The sequence below is a fragment of the Tyto alba genome, unplaced genomic scaffold (genome assembly GCF_018691265.1).
Source record: "Tyto alba isolate M040663 unplaced genomic scaffold, T.alba_DEE_v4.0 Super-Scaffold_15, whole genome shotgun sequence".
In the NCBI taxonomy this organism is placed as follows: domain Eukaryota; kingdom Metazoa; phylum Chordata; class Aves; order Strigiformes; family Tytonidae; genus Tyto; species Tyto alba.
Genome location: NW_024881277.1, coordinates 6,985,040 through 7,002,707, shown reverse-complemented (window position 1 = coordinate 7,002,707; position 17,668 = coordinate 6,985,040).

Sequence of the window (17,668 nt, the reverse complement as noted above, 5' to 3'; positions counted from 1 at the left end):
CACAGATCATAAGGGACCAGGGGGAAGTGAAGAGCCTTTTTTATCTCCTGAGAATGTCCTGGGTAGAAAGTATTACTTCTGACAATTAAGCAACAATAAATTAACAGAAACATAAGCACAGGGGTTACTCTCTCATTCTCCTTTTTTTTTTTTTTTTTTTTTTTCTGAAGAGAGGGATTTAACTGTGGTAACAGGCCATTTCTAGAGGATTAACAACCTGTCCCTTTATCCATTCTGTCTGTTCACAGGCCCTCTCTGCATTCTGTTCAGCCATTTAATTCTGGCTTACAAAATGTACTGAAACAAGGGAAAAAGAAAACCACTATTGCTCTGATTCTTCAACTTGTTCTGCATAGGACATTTTGTTAATATAATTTTTATTTATTGACTGATGCACAGTGTTAGATCATGGAAAGCCTTTGGCTTCATTATGTCAGGCAGTGTATTGACATAGAACAAAAAAGACTGCTTGAAAACTTTAAGGTCTAAGAAAAGACCTGTTGTGATTACCCTATAACTGTGGGGCTCAAGTACAAAACTAAGTACTGATTTTAGGAAATGTAGGATCCTTTTCCTACACATAAGCCATTTTTATGTGAAACAGAAAGGCAGGGACCCGAATGCTGTGATTTCATTGCTCCTACCTTTAGGGCACAGCCAACCTTTCAGAGGCAGGGACTGTGGAGAATATATTCATCAGGGAGGGGAAGAACATTGATGGATTTACTAGTATCTTCTTTTTATTTTATTACCAATACAAACAGCTGTCTTTTTGATATACAATTCCGTAGGCTGGCTCATGGAACATGTAAGGTGAAACAGTCAGGACTGAAATATAATCACCTTTGACTTCAGCAAGGCCAAGATTTCAATCCAGTAGTGTTTCAGTCGGTGTTTTAGCTTAGATATTCAAAGGCTGTATTTTCTATTCATATTGTTTCATTTGGGGGTTATTTTTTAAATGAATCATTGCCCCCAGTACCTTTTGAACTTATTGATAAATTTCCACCAAATATATCAGGCAGGCAGTTCTCTCTCCTGCAACTTCGCAGAAGTTGTCACCTGGCTAGGGACAAGTATTTAAATATTGTTCCTAATTGCAGAAAGCCAGTTCTGCCCCATATCTGTTTCAAGAGGAAGAAACCAGTAAGCAAATACATACTAGACACTGTGTACGACTGTCTACAGATAGCACTTGATTGTTGTGTATGATCTAGGATCAAATGCAGATCAGATACAGACCCCCCTGCCATTTGGTTAGCAAAATATTTAAAGGATATTCAGGGACATTAAAGAAGATTAAGGGGTAATACAAATACCTAAGATGCAGACTCAGTTCCAGTTCTCACTGACGTTGTGGTTATAAAAAACTAATAATTCCCTATAGCATCTAATCTCTTTGACACTCATTTCATTCAACTGGACTTTCATTTGGAAGAACTGAAGCCAAAATTTTTGCTTCAAATTAAGAGAGATTTGAGGAAAGCTACGTATTTGTCATATCTAAAAGACATAATGGTCTCTCTTGTATTTCACACTAACAAATCAGTAACAGGATCTTTAGTGAAGAGTTGACTCTCATATGCCTTTTCTGATCTATGGGGAGACAGCAACATTCAAAAAGGAACCAAGTCTGTGGTCCATTTCTTGTACTGATGCACTTGCACCCACACTGGCTATAAAATATGGTGAGAGAAAGCTGCAGTGATTGACACGGGGAGGTTGGGTAGTACAGCTACCCCAAGTGTATTGATCCAAGCTAAAATCCTTTTTCTACTGGAGGAAATGATAGTACATATATATATTATCGCTTTCCCAGATTAACTCTTAGAACAACTTGTGAGGTACAGGTTATGGCAGCTGCCTTGGCGATAGCTGATGATGCAGTTCATGTCTGTTCAGAGAGAGAACTGGAGTGACAGCAGATCTCTATCATGTCTGGGTGACCCTTCATAACTGCATGACAAAAGGGAACATTGACGTGTCCTTCTGAAATACCTTGTGTAGTGCTGTCCAAACTATTAAATAGGTGTGGAAAATGTGTGCTAGCCGACTTGTCCCTGAAAGGAGTGCCTCAGACTGAAAAATACATAGGTTTTTGTGCTGCCAAGTTTTACACAGTTTGGCCTTGGCACATTTGCTAATAATTATTACTCTAAAAAGTCAGGATCTGGGGATGCTATGTACATTATAGGGCTTGAGGTCTATGACAGTGAGATTTAGGCATGCACTTTCCCTGGTAAATCTAATCTATGGCCTTCCTTCCACATTGCACATTGCTGGAGTGGAGCAAATCCTTGTGCATCTTAAATCATTATTCACTTCCTTGGATGTGGTAGAGTGCTAAATACTCACATGTACTGGGAAATGATTAACACTTGCTCAGACATAAGGTGGCAGAAGAGCTGTTGGTCCTTAAAAATTCTGTAGCAGCTGCCACGAATCTGGAAAAGTTCCTCCAGGCAAAAACACAACCCTACCTATTGCCTTATTTCTGGGCTTCCTCAGTCAGCTGGGACTAATTAAGATAACGGGGCTATAAAATGGCAGCAGAAAGCATTTCCTGGCTCTTCTGGGTAGCTGGTTTGTTGGGGTGGGTTTTGATGCATTATGAGTGGGGAAAGAAATGGAGTATGTTAATGCTACCGACCAGGGAGAAGGGGAAGCTGTGGGATTCAGTGTTCTGCTAGAAATTTGCCCTCTTAATGAGGTGATCGTAAAATGCCAATTCCCCAAAGCTAGCACATATTTTTGTATAGTGTCTTTATTTTTATATAAGGTAAGGATAGCTATTTTTCCACTTTGTCTGACAGCAGGCTGACCAAATACTACTCAAAGGAATATTGTGGCTGCTCTATGCTTTCCTCTTTCCTTTGGCTGTACAGTTCTCAATTAGCTTTTAAGTTGCATTATAGATCTGCTAACAGTTGTGCAGTTAAATCATTAATTACCTTCTCAGTCAGTTGGGAACGCAATTTCACTTTGGTTTGCAGTTTGTGCTCCACAGTAGATTACTTAGTTAAGCCATAAACATCTTCCGACAATATAATTTAAAGAAGTTAATGATGAGGAAGTTTAGACAATTTTATCACAAAATAATTCTTAGTTAGGCATGTGAAATAAAGTGTTTATGAGGGCAGAGGTTTTTAGCTATGCAAATATCAGGCCAGTCATGTAAATAAATGGAATGAAAAATTATGTGATGTTGTGGAAAATTATTATTATTACTATTATTATTTTCTGTCTAAAAGATTAAAGGTGAAATAAGGATTGAGCAGAATAAGTGTACTGGGAGCCTAAACATCTGACATTGTTCCTGACTTGTGTTTTAAGTGAGTCTCTGTGCTCCTGAATTCTGGATGGTTTTTCACCCTTTGTTTTGTCTATTAAAATTAGAAAATCTTCACCACAATCTGTTTACACCTACCACAGTACAGTCCTAATTTCAATTTGCATGCTAAGGAAATACTCTATTCTTGCTAATAAACATACATTCAAATGCAGCAAAGCTTCTAGGTGTATTGTGGGTTTTGTCATGGGATGGAGGTGGTGGCAAAGGTTTCTACTGCAAGCTTTTCAAAAGCTGTTGATTTCCTAATTAATCGAATTCCTCTAGTGTGCTTCAAGGCCGAGTCAGTCCAAGTATTGTTTGTTTCAAAGTATGGAGGCCTGGGCTTGTTTCTCCAGACAGGAGAGCAGAGCTATATAGAGGGACTGTTATCACCCAGTCTAAATAGGAAGAATAACAGCAGAGAGAAGGAGTACATTTTTAACAGTGCATGATGGTCGTTTAGCAGAGACCAGCAATTCCAAGAGGAAAATTTGGGGGCTGGTGTTAAAGGATTTTTTCTAACATAAATTTTAAAAAGAAACTTCCACTAGATAATTATTTTCTGATACCTGCTAAGGCACTGCTGCTAAAGGTGTAAAGCATTTAAAATTAAAGCTGTCACTTTGCCATGTGTTCTCAGATAGGTGCGGTCTTAACTTTCCCTCCTGAACAGAAAGAAAACCGAATTGTGAACAGGTCTCCAATCCATTTTGCTGTGCTAATGACAGAAGTGTTGTCATGGAACAATTATTTTTCTCATGAGTTATGAAAGAGGAGAGGAGATAGGAGTTGAGAAACTGGTGTATGAAAATGGGAGTTGAATTTTAGAGAATTTAAATGTTCTCCCTCATCCAGGAGAAGGTGGGTGAGATGTTGGCAGACTCAGCCCGTCTAACCCAAAAGTGAAATGGAAGGAGATTTTACACCTGGGATGAAAACAATAGGAAGAGAAACAGGAGGGCAGGCTGAGCCATGCAGAATTATTGTAGAAAAATTCAGAGGGTTTCTGACCATCTCCTCTGCGGATCTGAGATTTATTTAGATGAAGCCTGAACAGTTAACAACATAACATTTCAAAGAAAATGGTATGGTAAATAAACTTGAATGAAAACACAGAAGCTAAACAGAGAAATTTGGCTCCTTGGTTGCAATTTTACTTGGTTTTCTGATCGATTCTCCACTGTTCCCTGGGTCAGGCCAGCATGTACAAAATTCTTTATATTCCTTCATTAATAATTTGCCTTCATTATGTCAAGCTGTCTTGTTTCTCTTGTGCTGTAAGAGAGTGAGAGAGCTCTATTTTGTAGTTATAACAACTTTACTATTATGCTAAAAAGGCAATGTTTTGTTAGAAATACAGAATTTTCTCTGTCTTCTATAGTCCAGTTTTAGCAATGACTCTACACATTTCACTGATTCATTAACAACTGTGGTGGGTTGACTCTGGCTGGACACCAGATTCCCACCAAAGCAGCTCTATCACTCCCCTCCTCAATTGGACAGGGGAGAGAAAATATAACAAAAGGGTCATGAGTCGAGATAAGAACAGGGAGATATCATTTGCCAATTACTGACACAGGCAAAACAGACTTGACTTGGGAAAAAAAGAATTTAATGTATTACCAATCAAATCAGAGTAGGATAATGAGAAAACAAAACCAAATCTTAAAACACCTTCCCCCCACCCCTTCATTCTTCCCTGGCTCAACTTCACTCCTGTTTTTCTCTACCTCCTCTCCCTTCAGTGTCACAGGGAGATGGGGAATGGAGGTTGTGGTCAGCTCATCACATGCTGCTTCTGCTGTTCCTCCCTCTTCAGGGGGAGGACACCTCACACTCTTCCCATGTTCCAGTGTGGGGTCCACCCCACAGGAGATAGTCTCCCCCGAATTCCAACACGAATCCTTCACATGGGATACAGTTCTTCACTACCTGCTCCGGCATGGGCCCCTTCCAATAGGTTCAGTCTCTCAGGCACAGACTGCTCCAGCGTGGGTCCCCGACAGAGTCACAAATCCTGCCGGCAAACCTGATCCAGCGTGGGCTCCTCTCTCCGTGGGGCCACAGGTCCTGCCAGGACCCTGCCCCAGCACGGGCTCCCCACAGGGTCACAGCCTCCTCCGGGCATCCACTTGCTCTGGAGTGGGGTCTCCCACGGGCTGCAGGCAGAGCTCTGCTCCACAGTGGACATCCCTGGGCGTCAGAGGCACAGCCTGCCTCACCGCGGTCTTCACCAGGGGCTGCAGGGGGATCTCTGCTCCTGCACCCGGACCGTCTCCTCCCCCAGCTTCTGCAGTACCTCGATGGGGCTGCAGGGCTGTTCCTCTCACATATTCTCACTCCACTCTCCGGATGCAGTTGCACAGGGTTTTTTCCCCTTTCTTAAATATGTTATCCCAGAGGCACTATCACCATCGTTGATAGGCTTGGCCTTGGCCAGCAGTGGGTCCACCTTGGAGCTGGTTGACGTTGACTTTATCAGACATGGGAAAAGCTTCTAGCAGCTTCTCACAGAAGACCCCCTGCTACCAAAACATTGCCACGCAAACCCAATAAAATGAACTATTAGATATGATTGAAGAGAGCAGCAAAGCATTTTACAGAAGCAGTAAGAAAATGCACATTATTTCACACAAAATTTTCAATTTTTGATTACATTTCAAAAGCTAATCTTTCAGCACTGGATAGTACTAAAAGAAAAACAAACAAACAAGCAAAATGAAACAAAAAAAAAAAACAACCTGAATTGTTTTATTAATATTTTGAGCTCTAATGTTTTTTCTCTGAAAATGCAACTTGACAGAAATTGTGTCAGTCTCAATATTTTGGTGATGTCAACTAGCTTAGCAATGTATAGAATGGTATCTAATTTTTTTTTCCTCCTATTTACAGATACTTTTTTCATTTGTCCTGTTTTCAGGAAAGGATTTGTGATTCTTAAATATTTGCAAAATTGTTTTCATTCTGGCTGTCCAAGCAATTGAAAGAGCATCATCACCTCTTTTCCTAAAGGCTGAAGGGAGTTCATGCATGCCAAATTGATTGTGTGAATAATATGTTTATCCCTCAGCCAAAATGCAGGCATGTGATAGACATCCCTCTGACTACACTAACAGTTGCACCTCTTGCACACTCCTGAGGATCTGTTGTGAACCTTTTCATCTGACTAAAAGGCATGTCAAGGTGACCATCTTTATATTGTCAGCCTTTTTGCCATAGCTTTTGCCATTTAAGTGTCTTATAATAAGCCTCATGACCTTCCCCACAGTGTGTTATGCTAACAGAACTGGTTTGTGTGGTGTTTTTGAATCATTTGGATCCTTGATGTGTGAGGAAGGGCTCGCTTGGGCATGCTTTCCCCTGCTTCTACTTCCTTGGCAAAAAGAGAGGGAAGTAGGCACTTTGCATAAAAGAGTCTGTATTTTTCTCAGAAACTTCCAAGGTAAAGGAATTGTACACAGCTTCCTGAAGTCTTTACAAGAGGGTTGGCTTAGCACAATAGACCTAGTAGATAGGCAGCTTTATGTTCCGCATGGAAAAGATATTAAAGCTACTGGCTTTTTTTTTTTTTTTTTTTTTTTTTTTCTGGAGGTAGGTTACAGAAATTTAGCTTTAAAAGAAAACTCAAGAAGGTAAATTCACTCTGTACTAGATCTCTTAAACAAACAGGTCATTCTTTCGCAAGGAGGATTTGCTATCTGAATTGTTCCCTCTTGTTGATGAAGAATATCTGTAGAATTTGGCTCTGCTACAAGTACAACCATGAATAATGCACGGCGACTAGAAAAGAATGGACAGCAAATAGCAACAGGAAACAAATACCACACTTGCAGGACAAATTTCCAGGTGCACAATAATTCCTTCTAAAATCTGTGAACCTCATGGGATTCTCATATATTTTCATGAACACCTGCAAGCAATAAATATCCTGATGCTGCATACTGCAGCTGAATTTGCTGCCTTCATTTGTCGGGGGGAGAAATCGTATTCATATAACTCATCTATCTTCTATGTCAAGCTCCTCTGCTCTGCTTCGCAGTTCTGCAATTCAATGTAAATAGTGGGATAGTTTGCAGCTACCACACACACTGAATAGCCTATTGTGGGGATCATGTTTGCAGGTAGGTAAAGTATTGCCACAGGACTTGATCAAGTTTGTAGGGAGTAATGGACATGCTGTTTGATAGGGGTCTGCTAAGGCACTGATCCTTTCTTCTCTCTCCCATTCAGGCATCCCACATCCAACTGGTGTAAAAAAGGGTGGTATTAGCAGGGCTTTTTAGTTTACCCTGCAGTGAGGATTTATTCCACCAGCTACTTGTAATTTCTAACTCTCTGTCAATACTACAAAGTTATATTGAGGTAACATTGATAAGGCCATGACAGCAGTGGCCCTAGGAGCTAAGACTCCCCAGCAGATAGATGAGGATACTTGTGCTTTTGTGGACAGGACCCCAACATTCACAAAACATGTTTGGGACACAACACAGGCCTTCTCTATGAAGAACTAAAGTAATTTGTGTAATAGGATTTTAGTTAGTGCATTTTCAACAAAAGCTATGGGGATTTTTTTAAGTTAAAACCAGCCTTGAACTAAAAAAAAATTACCAGAGAAATTACCAAAACCTTGTGACTTGCAGACAAGTGTTGTGTTAACAGTGGAATCTGATGGGGAAGTCAGAGAAACACCTTCTAGGATGGCTGAAGTTGGCAACTGAGAGAAGAGCCAAGGTCATCAGATCAGCAGGCTGTAATTCAAATCAAGCAAAGTCATTCAACTGATATGAAATCACTTTCGTTAGTGGTTTGTCATTTTGCACTTCTGTGATTTTGTATTCAATTTAGTCAATGAGAATACAACCCTTTACTCAGCTCAGGTGCAGCAAGAGCAGCAAAATAAGAGAGAAGCCCACTGTTTTTACTTTAAGCATGTTGAAATACACTCAAGAGAACTTCAAAGGCATGGGTAATATTGTGTACTGCAAACAATGGATCCAAAAAAATGGCCCAAGGACAGGAAAACCATGTGAATCACAGGAGTTTACCACCTTTCTGAAGGCTAGTCCAAGTCTATGTACCCTTAAGCACCAGAAAAAAAAAAAACAAAACAAAAACAAAAACAAAGCAAAACCAAAAACAACCTTTCTGGTTTGTACTTTTCAGTGCCCATGTGTTACAACAGAAGAGAATTTAGATTTGGACACAGCTGCAGTATTTCAAAGTCTTGATGAACAAGACAATACACATTTATAATTCCTTGTCTAATAGAAAGCTTCACTTAATCCTGCTGGAATTCCTATTCCTCTGACCCTAAAGTAGATCAATGCCCCAATCTGATTAGTGTAAGAAACATTTCGCACAAGTATGTATGGGCTTGTTAATTTACCTTTGTGCCAAGGGGTATTTTCATGAGAAAGTGAATGGGTAAATGTGGCCTTTTTGACAGATCTAAATATATAATTTTGGGTTTTTTTTCCATTAAATGCTTCAATAAAGAATGCACACACTTGGACAGTGCAGTGGCTTTATAATCTGTACATGGAAAATCTAGAGATCATTAATCAGGCTGCAAACAATGAGAAGGTGAGACTCAGCCTATGGCTGTATGTTTTAGAACTAAAGCTTCTTGTTAAAAAAAGTGGTATATTTTGCATATTTTCCTAGCTAAGAAAGCACTACATAAATGATATCTGACTAGGGAATTGTACACAACTTTCTATTCTTTAGTTTGGCTTCCCAGACTGAGATAGGAGTTATGTATTATTGCAGTAAAGGCAAAAATATTCAGATGTGAGACAAGAAATGACTTAAAAGCAAATGAGTTGTTATTCCATGATAGTGCCTAAATTTTCACCTATCCACCATTTTCAAGCCTAGTCTTGTTGTTTAATGTGAAAAAGCTTACCTGTACAGAGTGATGTCAAAGCTCAGCCATGGGGGATGAAAGGAGAGGGTTCTATCTTCTTGCTGTCTATCCTCTGTGGCCATCAGTTGCAGAATGCCTGTGAGGACCACCGACTCCTTGGACACCTTATTGCAGCCTTTCAATATATAAAGGGGTCTTACAAGAAAGATGGAGAAAGAGTTTTTACCAGGGTCTGCAGTGACAGGACAAGGGAAAAAGGTTTTAAACTGAAAGAGTGTAGGTTTAGATTGGTTATAAAGAAGAATTTTTTTATGATGAGGGTAGTGAGACACTGGAACAAATTTCCCAGAGAAGTTGTGGATGTCCTGTCCCTGGAAATGTTGAAGGCCAGGTTGGACGGGGCTTTGAGCAACCCGAACTAGTGGAAAGTGTCCCTGCCAATGGCAGAAGGGTTGGACTAGTTGATCTTTAAAGATCCCTTCCCACCTAAACCTTTCTATGATTCTACAATTCACCTGCTGTGCAGAACATCTAAGTGCTATTTTGAGGGAAAAGAACCTTCTCCACAAAGAAGCATCTTCCTCAGGTGAGCTGAGAAGGAAATGTGGTAACTTGTTCTTATGCCTTTGAAGCTCTTCAGTGACATATTGTCCCTTCGTATTGTAGGATGCCATCTATTCCAGTAGCTGGTGACTACTTCTGTAGTAGATGCTCTGTAGTTAAAAGGCAGGGAGTAGTATCTGGAATAAACAAAGTAGAGGCGGAGAAGGGAAAACACTTGGCAATGGAGACAGATTAATGCTGACTAGCTGTGAAGCATACTTTGTAGCAGAGCACTGGATGTGTTCACAGAGATTTTAAAACATTATTTTCCTTTCTGGTTTGGACAGATAAGAGAGCAGTTGAGCAGAGTAAGATGGATTTTCTACAAGGAAGAGAAAAGAATCACCACTGACAGAGTGGGCAGCAGAGTGAGAGGACACAAGGATGAGAAGTTATCTTCACAGAGAAGATAACCAGAGTTCAGGGGCATCGTTCTGGTTCTAAACTTCTGATTAGATTAAGTTGCAGTAGACCTAGGGGCAGCTTTACTATACATGGGACCAGTTTAAAACTGGCTCCTGGGACGGATGGTGTACCCTGCCTGCCTCCCAGATGGGTGATTGCTTCCCTGCCACCACGCTGAAGTGGCAACAAAAACTGCTGGAGGGAGGGCAGGTGTGTAGGTTAGGAAGGCCGGGAAAGGCTGGATCTTTCTTTATGAGTGAAACAGGGTGCGAAAGTCATAATGATCTACAGTTGCAGCCCTGGGACCTAAACTAGGCTGCCAGATGCTCAAGGCAAGGGGATTCTGATTCATTTAGGAATCAAGTCGAGCTCCTCAGGAAGGTGGTCCTGCATCCATGAGACCCAAGAGAAAACTAAGGCCAATTATAATGCCCTGGAATGGAGAAGGGACGAAGGCTGAGGGAGGGTTGACACAGAGAATGAACAAACCTGTTTTTTTGCAGAAAAGATGAACACATCAGGCTTTTAAACTGTTTAATTTTTCCACATCGGCTTTATTTTGGTCAACAGCGAGGGTCACCACAGAGAATTAACACCGCTGTGTACCAGTGTTTGCTGACTGCTGCACTGGAAATGCACTGAACTGCTTGCATGCTAGTGAAACAAATGGGGGGGGGGGGGGTGGCGGGAAGATTTAAGAGTTTGTAAACATGACTGCTCCATAATTCATGGATGATTTCCCTCAAAGTATATATTCTTCTAATGAGCCTCCTTTAAATGCGGTGATTGTAATTTTTGGTAAGCATTTTCCTTTTGAGAAAGCAGTAAAATGTAAGTGATAACATCAAAAAATCCTTATTTCAGTTGCAGTGCACAGCGTTTCTGACTATAAGTTAATAGTTTACATACTAATTTTCTCATCTCTCTGACGGGCAGAAAATTGCTTTAATATAAATGCAGTTAAATTTCTCATTTTATATCTACACATCTTAGGTTCAGAAATTTATTACAAGCAGTATCAAATTGTTTCATAGCAATTTAACAGCTTTTGTTGAAGAAAAACATGTCAAGTTGGTGGTGGAGGTAAAATTTTTCTCACATAATTAATGTACTTTTATATTTATTGTCTGATCAATTATTTTAAAGGAGACTTGAGAAATGTAATAAAAGTGTTTGACTGGTTCTTGGAAAAGTTAAGCTGGGTTTCTGAGTGTGCAGAGGAATTTTTGTTTTTTTACCTACCCAAATAAAAAGATTTAAATTTCACTTTCTACAAGTAAAAGTAAAAATGACAACAATTTTGGTTCAAAAATTCTCCCACTGTTCCAGGAGGTGAGAGAATAAGAAGGAAAATAATTTATCTCTTTTATCAACTCAGCATTCCTTTCGAAAACCATACTTCTTTTCCACTTATACTGTCAGCAACTCACTCAGTATGGTAATAAAGCATGGTCTTATACTGGAGGATTATATTATCAACTTCACCGAGGCTGTTCAGAACCATTCCAGTGAAGGGTTCAAGTCTGATCTTAATATTAAGTAGTTCTTTACCTTCACCTCTCATCCAATGGTAATCAGTCTTGAAATGCTTTTTTAACTGACATCATCTGCATAGTACCAGTGGTATCCAAAGGGACTACAGGTGTACTTACTCCCGAGCATCAGTTCAAGGCCATTTTTGGTTTGGGACTTGGATTCTTCTATCTCATCTGGAATCAATCCCATCCAATAATTAATTAAGCACTATTATTAACGATTTTTCATCAAAAGCCATCCCTAGTCAATGAGCTGTAAAGGACAATAGTTTCATCTCAATCTTCAGAAAAGGTTATTACAAAATTTCCCATACTGGGTGAAGGTCTTTAGAAGGAAAATGTGCCTGCCCCTCTTTTCTTCTCACCTCCTTTTTGGAAATTGTTCATGATTTTCACTAGCTCTGTTCTCTGTAACATCTGCTATAAGTAAGAGTACCAGCTACATTGATTTGTGTTCTGCTTCTGTGATTCATGGCATGCCAATGTGGTCGTTATAATTGAGCTCCAGAATGAAGATAAGCAAGAAAAAGATAAAGCGATAACCTCTAAAAAGCTAGAGATTAATGAGGAGCACTTTAGTCCTAGAGAAGGCAGTGAATGCATGTGTTTGGGAAAGTCAGGTATATGCAAGAAGAGGAAGAAGGTAAATGGCTTTCACTATGTACGTGTCAAAAAAAAAAAAATGTACAATTATACTGTTTAGGTAAGATTTGGGAAAAAATGTTAAGTTTCTGTGCTTTCTCCTTCCTTCTGGACCACTTCCCATCTTACAACACCACCTCCATTATTTTTCTTTTTCACTCCTTTCCTTTCTGATGCAGGGTATCAGTTAATTATCAGAACAGAAGAAATGTAACAGAATTTAAAAACTGTAGAGTTGATTTCTAAATGCCTATATCCATTTCATAAAACATACTCATCGATGGACTGAGTTTATTTTGCCTTAGCATTGACAAGGCACCCAGATTTAACACTTACCCATAAGAAAATTTAACTTTCAGAGGAAAAAAAATCTAATCTGGACTTCAGAATTACCAGTGATGGTGAATCCATTAAAAATCCCCTCAATTTGCTCTTAAATATATTACTGAGTTCTCTGCATCTTTCACTGTAAGGCTCACCTTCCAGTGAACACATTCTTCAACTTTTCAATATTATCCTTGAATTTCAACTCCTAATTTGTCATAGGAGTCCAGTTACAGCATAGTATGGATACCCTACTCTTTCTCAAATCACGTTCTGTCTTTAGCTTCAGGTCTTGCTATACCTTTTGGCCATGGCATTTCATTGATACCTCATGTTCATTTCATTGCCATCAAAAACTCAAAGTCTATTGCAGAAACTATTTTTCTGAGACAAAGCTTGATATCCCATGCACAGGAACACCTTTGTTCCTATATGTGTGATTTTAGATCTGGCCATACTGAAACGCAGAATATGTACCCCTTTTTTAACCTTCATGTATTCAAAAAGTTTCCACTGAATAAATCACCAATCCCCCAATCTTTTCTTTATCTGCACTGTGTCAGTGATAGATCTATGTTTTCTCACAAGTCACTGTTCAAAAACTGTCACTGGTACTGATCCAGAAATGAGTCCTACAGACCCAGGAGGAGCTGGGCTGTTTGTTCCTGACCACTGCTGGGAAGAAGATGCTGGGCTATGCGGACTGCTGGGCTGACCCAGTGTTCCCAATCTTTTGTTATGTTGTCTTACATCATTTCATGATGAATGCCCATCATAATTCAGAAATATAAATTAGCACATTGTATATCCACTGAACATATACTGTGTTGATTGTGCATTATTCTTAACTAAGTGGTTGCATAGTATCAAGTGAAATGTCATACCCAGATCTGCTACGTTTATTAATGGAACTCAGACTATCATAGAAGGGTATCATAGATGTTTTTCATAAAACTTTTAATTGGCATTAATTATTTCAACTTCTGTTATTTCTTTATTGAATCTTGTACTACTATTCTAGTATTTTGCTCAGGATCAATGTGAACCTGACAGATCTGTAATTATGCAACTAATACCATTTACATTTTTTAAATAATGGCATCCTACCAACTTTTTCTAAGCTCCTGGTTCTTTCTGAGAAAAAAAAAAAACAAAACAAAAACAAAACATGTTTAAATAAGTATGGACATTTCACACGTTCTCAGTTTTTTCTGTAATTTTTTAAAAATAAATATTAACATTTTTGTAAATCAAATACATTGAGTATATTTCCAGTTTTCAAATTTTTCCCTTTTTGCCTTTTAGTTCTCCTCACCCTTTTCCTGATTTTTTTCCTTGCTCTTTTACTGAAATGTTTCCCAATTTACCATTGAGAATGGGCTTGGAAGTGAATAAGCAGGAAATAGCAAAACCTCTAATATGTATATTTAAAAAAAAGATCTGATATGTATTTGTTTTTCACTATAAAGATCTTGAAGGTTCTGCTTTTAACTTCCATTAATTAAAATCTGAAAAGTTAAAATACTAAGCATTCATAATGTGAATATATATTTTTTAATTAAAAAAAAAATGGCATTAAAATGTCAAGGTTTTTTTTTTTTTAATACAGACTTAGAGAACTAGACCTTTCTCTGAACACCATTTTTGTCTGCCTTGCACAAAGAAAATCATAGCTAGTTTAGTTAGTGAATAAGAGAATTTAGTTCAGCAGCTCTGGAAAGCCTAGAAGGAATGTTCTCTCCCTCATCTAATCCCAAATATGCTCTGGATAATGATATTTGTCTGGCAGAAGAAAGTCAGACCAAAAAACATCTGCTACCTCAGCAACTCTAGTCCCCATATTCTTGGGTCTAACGAGCGTGTGTACTGGATGAATGCACGTGTCAGGAAGGGGAGGCAGCCTGCGATGTGTTTTGGAAGCAGGAAACCTCTTGCCCACAAAATAGAATGTAAATATTTTAGAACAAAAAGCCACTCAGATTTCATAGAAGAGTCACAGAGACCTATTTGTAATATTTATTCACTAATAAAGTGAGACAATTTACAAGGTTGAGTGAGATTTTAACTGTTGTGGAAATATATTAGCTGGCAACAAGCTGTAATACAAAGTATATAATACAAAGTATATAATACAAAGTATATAATACAAAGTACATAATACAAAGTACAGCCTGTCTCAGAGCTTGTTAAATGCTTTGGTTTTTTATGCCATCTGTGTGCCGCTATCTTTATCTAGCTGAGGATTTTGTTTATATATCTATATTTAGTACACTGAAAAGAAGAAAAAAAAAAAGATAATGATTTTGTTTTCTTTTTCAAATGAACCTAGGACAAGATCCAAAGCCTACCAAAGTAGAAAACCTGGTCTGGGACAGATCTCAGGGTGAGATTTTAAATTATTTCTGTGTAAGCATCTGATATTTCTCAGAAGATAATAGTGATGACACACTCCTAAGTTCCTTTAAGATTTTTTTCATAGAATGGATTCAAGTTCCTAAACAGATGTGCCTAGGTGCCCTAAGCATCTGCTGAAGGTTGGCAGGTACAACAAAAGGCCTGTGAGAACTGTGCCTGGGAGTAGTGAGAGCTGGAGTCAATGAACAGCTGTAGCAGGTTGTGTGCAACAGCACTGCATTTAGACGCTGTGCAGGTGAGATGTGAGAAATGTTCATGGATGGAGGCTAGAAGACTACAGAGTTGAAAGATGCCCAGGCAGGGATGGATTGTATCTGGAAAGAGTTGGGTACAGACGGTTGGAAGGGTGAAGAAGCATGCACCCTGATCACCAAAGTATCTCTTTGTATCTGAGCTATGAATGCATCTTCACTGAGATTAAGGCAGCTATTATCACATAAATGAGAAAGCAATGACACCTTTCATCTCCTTTCCATGGGAAAGGAACTATCATTCATTTTCAATTAATCATTTTGTAGAAGATGAAAACTAAAATACTCAGCTGCTTTTCTGACCCAAACATAATACTATGAGCAAATATATGAACATAATTCTGGGTGGGCAAAGCCTTTATGTAACTAGGTAATGGACTGTGGGGGTGGGAAGACCTGAGCACCAAGATCCTCTACAAACTCTCTGGTAACATTAGATAAATAATTTCACTTCTCTATGCTTCATTTGTTAGGTGGCATTTGGTAGAGGGAGGAGAAAGGCCCAATAAGGATTTTAAAAGATGCATAGATTGAAGCAGCATCTTTTTTGGATATACCCCTGTAATTCTAGTGAAGTCAATACGTCAATTTATATTTACCAAGTGAATGACCCAACATTCTTGACTCTTTGGACTTTTAGACTTCCTTTTTCTTCCTTCACGTCCCTTTAATCTACCTTTTGGTCACAGAGTTTGACAGGATTTACATGCATTTTTTTCTGCTAATTAATGAGAACAACAGCAATTTTGGTTTAAACTTGGCCAGGAATAACATTAAACTGGAAAGAAGAAAAAAGGTTGAAGAAGCAATATTTGTACTGTAATCTGCAGTCACTTGATCAGTGGTAAACATTTGTTTCCATTCTTTGAGTAACTTGAATGCTTGACAGCACATCTGATCAGTTGAGTTAGTTTAGCTGTAAGTTAAGTGAAGTCTGGCCTGTGCTGGGATTTTCTGGGGATTTCATTAGCAAATCTTTCTTGCAGTCCATGGTTTTCACTGGTTTTCCACTCTTACATTTATACCTTGGGGAGTATATCCCAGAAGACCTGGTTTCTTTCTCCTAAAGTATTCTGTGACTTTTTCTAACAGCAGTATAAACTAAAAGAACATTTATATGTCCTCAATAGAAAGGTAACACAGAATGCTAAATGAATGGAATTTTAACTCTTTATACTCTTGAATCTTTGGAAGTTTCCTTAGGAAGGTGCTAGTTCAAGTTAAAATGGATCATTATGGTAGGAGCCTGGACTACCTGTTGCCGGGACATATCCCATTAGAGTGCTCACTTTTAACTCTGCTGATCTAACTGCCTGATACAGAATCCTTAAAGACCCTGGAGTCATGATGACAGCTGGTATAAGAATAAAGAATGTGACCATATGGTGCTTTTCTATGTTATAGGATGCAATTGTGAAACTTGGCATGGCTCACTTTGTGAACTAAGAATTCGGGAGACAGATATATCATTGGGACATAAGAAATCTTGCATATCCAACACAGGACTGAAGCTCACATCTTTGCTAGAACCGTTTTGCTCTTATCTACAGACTTATCCCCATGTTATGCTACAGAGCTGTCAGTTATCAGCAGCATATCTGCAGAAAAGCTGAAGTTTTGGATTTTAGGCCATCACGAAATAGAATTTTACCACTGCTGAGTTGAGTGACAGGTGACTTATTTGGTTCCTTCTTGTGCTTGTGACCTCCCGTAGCATGGACAGCTGCCTCTTTGTAAAATAGGATTAGATGACTGGGAAATGCAATGTATTATTTTGGAGAGAGCATTTTTAGCATTTAGCTTGTAAGCGGAGCTAGTCATATTTCTTGCTTAACAAGTCATTCAGACTGATAGAGGTGAACCAACCACTGTGGGCTAAAAAAAAAAAAAAAAAAGCAGAAAAAGTAAAAGTACTTAAAATTCAGGCTTTTGAAACAGCCTCTTCATAATGACAGACGAACCAGGATCCCGAACTGGAATCAGTGAACTGACTTGTTCACCATATTAGCCACATGCAACAGAAAGGCATCAAAACTACTTCCCGATAAATCATTCATACCTTATAAATGCATTTGCATTGCTTTATGCTGGTACATAAATGCATGAGCACTTCATTTAGTCTGATGTCATTCTCCAGTCTTAATTCTGGTCTCCCATGCTCCTACAGCTGCTGTGAGACAGGGCAAATGCCATCGACCAGGGAAGAATGAGTGGCACAGCATATTTCTAGAGTAAGTATAATTACCATTTTGCGTGCCAATTAGTATTAGATTAAAAAAAAAAAAGACATCCTCCA